We start from the raw sequence: 4023 nt of genomic DNA on the forward strand, positions 1-4023 counted from the left end.
CTCCTCAAGGGATTGAGTTGCTCTTTCAGATCCGTCACGCCATTTTGCTAATTTTTTCAGAGTTCAAAGCTTTTGGATTCTAGGCAAACACTATACTACTGAGGTTGCACGCTCAGCTGTTACACACACACAAAGAAGAGCAAGTGAGAGCGCACAACTCATTTAGGGACCAGCCGAAAATGTTGCACACACACATATTCGCGCATGGCGGCAGAGTTGCACGCTCTAGTTGGTATAGTCGCACATGCTCGACCGCGGAGTTGCATACTCCGGTCGGCGTAGTCGCACATGCCCGGCCGTGGAGTTGCACACTCTCGTCTGTGTAGTCGCACACGCACGACCACGGAGGTGCACACGCCCGGCCACATAGTTGTACACTCTCTTCCGAGTAGTCGCACACACAAGGTCACAGAGGTGCACACGCGCGTCGGCGTAGTCATGTGTGTGTGAACTTTGTGTTGCACACTCATGTGTGCCCTGTTTCCAAGTGTATGCATGAGGAGTTTGTAGATCTAAGCAGTTCATATCCTAGTTGGCTTTGCCACAGTTATGCAGTTTCACAGGGAATGGCTATCGGCTAGTTTAGTTTTGGATCCGGTGCCTACATCATCTTCAGGCAGTGTGTATGCTGATTTTTTTTTTGTTGCACACTAATGTCTTCCTAGTTGGCCATACACTGCATCAAGTTGCACATAATTTTATTTTGTTTTGTATGTGTGCTTTGAAAAATCAGTATGAGTTGCTTACCTCATGGCACTTTTTTGATATAAATTGTTCTTGCTCATTTTTTCTTTTATACATTTGGTTGCTGCGACTAATTTGTTTGTTCGCTTTCTTTTTAACAGACCGAAAATGGTTGCAGAAGGAGATGTGACTCCTAGTGAACGGAGAGGCATGTTCACTTTTTCGTCATATTTCATTTATCCTTGTAGCAGTTTTGTTTTCAATTATAATAACTACTCCCTCCGTCCCAAAATTCTTGTCTTAGATTTGTCTAAATACGGATGTATCTAGTGTTAGATACATTCGTATCTAGACAAATCTAAGACAAGAATTTTGGGACGGAGGGAGTATTTTTTTTCGGTTTTCCGACCATGTTCTATATTTTCTTTGTTCTATGCAGGGGTCTGCAAACCGTTCTTCTAGGCAGAATTTGAAACGGCCCGCCGATCGGCAGTCTCGTCGTGCTGATATCGACGCGGAGGCAGAGGATGATGAGGTAAGTATCGAGCAAGTAGTGTGGGTTCATTCCCCTTTCCTGCATACAGACACAAGTAACTTTTTCCATGCATCATTTAGGTTGGTGACTAATTCTGCATCGTGAAACTGTGGAAATGGAAGGCGGCCGCGCTGGTGGGAGTTGTATATGGAGATGGCACATTGTTTGCAACAGTTGTTGAGGTAACATGAAATGGCATTAGGCATTTTTCTTTTCTTTTTTTCTACGCAAATAAGCCTGGGATGTGTTTTTTTACACAGTTGCACAAGAACCAGCTAGGTGTTGGCATCCCGAACTTTTATAGTTGCACAAGAATTAATCAAGAGTTGGCATCCTCAACTTTTCAAATAGTTGCACAATGGTATCATATGAGTTGACATCCTCAACTTTCGTAGTTGCACCAACACCATTTTGGAGTTGGCACTCTCAGCTTTTTAATTAGTCCCACAATAATATCACTGAGTTGGCATCCTCAACTATTTTAGTTGCACAAGAACCAATCAGGAGTTGGCATCCCAATTTTTCTTAATAGTTGCACAACAATGCGACATGAGTTGGCATCTTCAACTTTTTTTTGAGGGAGGCATCTATGAGTTGGCATCCTCATGTATTCACATGCATCTGATTTGCTAGGTTTGTAGATGCACTTGAATGTAGTTGCACTACTTATTTGGAAGATTGTAATCTTTTAGAATAACTATTTTTTTCCATGTCTTGTGTTCAGACATGCTAAATTCATCAAGTTCATCAGTTCAAAATTCATTACATAGTTGAACAAACATGCAATATGAATTGCATGCAGGAGCACTTGCAGTCGCACAAAATAGATGATGTAGTTGCAAAACAACCCGCATAAGTTTTTCTTTTCAGAATTTTGCATACAGAATTTTAGCCAAACCAAAATGAATCTGAAATTATATGAGTTGGCATCTTCAATTTTTTATGAGTTAAAGATGCCAACTACTGAAATTCAAACCCCACAAGTAGATGGATATGGCAGTGTTGTTAGTTGCACACTTGTGTTGGTTAAGTTGCACAAATACAACCCAGAGATGGTTCATTTTTTCCAAGGCTTCATTTTTGCATGATGTGTAGGCTTTACAGGTTATGGGGGTGGAGGAGCTGCTATAGATTTGTGCACACAATTCTCAGCTACGAAGTCACATATACTAATGTGTGGAAAGATCAAAGAAAAAAAATACTTCGAAACCAGATTCTTGTCTAGTAGGTAGTTATCTTTTCGTAGTAGCTATAACACTTTTTTTTGCTACATGGACATTTGTTCTTCTACATTATGTGTGAATAAGACTCTCTATGTGCACTCTCCTATATTTTTGCACATTTTCTGCGTTTTGTTGCACACATGCTATAAAAGTTGGCTTGTCCCATGATGTAGTTGCACGAAAATCAGTTAAAAAAGAAAAGATTCTAGATCTCCCCGTTTTGATCTCTGTTTATGCTATCTACAACAACTATGGAGAAGCTATTTTTGCAAAGAGAAATTTGGTGAGGGAGAAAGGAAAAGGCAAAGGAAGGACCTGGACAGGAGGACAAAGGATCACCTCTTTTTTCACCCTTGCTGGTGCCTACTGCCTGGTACGTTCTGATCTATGATCCCTCTCTCTTCTTTTTTTGCACCAAATTGTTTCAGATCTGCTGTTATTTAACTTTGATTCATCTGCCATGGCAGCTCTAGCAATGAAGATCCAGACATGGTAACCCCTTTGTTTCATGGGTAAGAAGGTGCGGGCAGGTAGGGGCGTGGGAAAAAGAAGTTGGTGGCCAGAGGGGCGTGAGAGCTTCAGGAGGGGAGGGCTTTGTTACTACCGAGGGAGGGCTTTTGTTTCTCAGGTGTTTGTACCATGTGCTATGGTAGATCAATGCAAGATGAACATACTAAGCAAGCTCTGCTGCTACTTCAAAAAGATGATGAAAGCAAAAAATAGTTGTCAATTTTATTTGTCCTTATTTGTACAGTTATTTGTTAGGTTGCATAGTTACAGGAACATTTATTTCTCTTTGTGTTTTTCTTATGCCCGTGTGTGAACCCAGAACTTTTACCTATTAAGACCTCTTATGTATCTATTTTCATCAGATGTTGGTGTGAACAATCTTTTATGCACACTGTGTGCCTACAGGTGGTTGCTGCAACTTGTTTAGTTGCATGAAAGCAGTATATACTGGGATCTATTTTTGTGCAACACCCTCCAACACAATGGTTTTTGTTTTTTGTTGTCTACTTTTTTTGGCACACAGTGTGGCTACAGTTGGCTGCTGTAACTTGATTAGTTGCACGAAAGAAGCATATTGGTTGCACAGATTCTGTGCCAACCCCCTTCACAATCCATTTGATTTCTATCTAGCAAATTCATGAATCAAAGGTTCGCTCAAGAAAACAAGCTAGAGGACAAGTCTGCAAGTCATGTGAAGGAGGAAGCAAAGCAGCGGAAGGGGGATTCTCACCTGGTGTTCTTTCCTCCTGGTAAGTTTCTTGTTTGCTCCATTTTGTTTGGCTTTTTCTTCATGTTTTCCTGGTTCTTTTCCACTTTCTCCCTCTTTTCCCCTCTTCTGTTCTTAATTTTTTGGAGCCGCCATGGATTTTCCTAGCGATGCACCATGGTGATCCTTCTTTTGTGGGAAAGAAGGAGATGGCGTGGGTGCAGTTATAGGGAAGATTCAGGTGTGGAGCGGGAAGACGGGCCGGATGGTTGGTTGCACGTGACCCCTACGGTCAGCTGTCACGCGCGGGTACCGTGGTTTGTACCGTGGTTTCTACGATAAACTGTTAAAATCCAAACGGGACA

At 41.7% G+C, this 4023-nt stretch overlaps 1 long non-coding RNA gene across 1 annotated transcript; it reads left to right on the plus strand.

Moving 5' to 3' along the window:
- Positions 1-1094: 1094 nt before the first annotated feature.
- Positions 1095-3280, plus strand: LOC119282275. Its single transcript, XR_005138673.1, has 3 exons — positions 1095-1219; positions 1300-2815; positions 2910-3280. It is a non-coding gene; the product is annotated as an uncharacterized LOC119282275 (long non-coding RNA).
- The last annotated feature ends 743 nt before the right edge of the window (positions 3281-4023 follow it).

Source organism: Triticum dicoccoides, chromosome 3B (assembly GCF_002162155.2).
Source record: "Triticum dicoccoides isolate Atlit2015 ecotype Zavitan chromosome 3B, WEW_v2.0, whole genome shotgun sequence".
NCBI lineage: Eukaryota > Viridiplantae > Streptophyta > Magnoliopsida > Poales > Poaceae > Triticum > Triticum dicoccoides.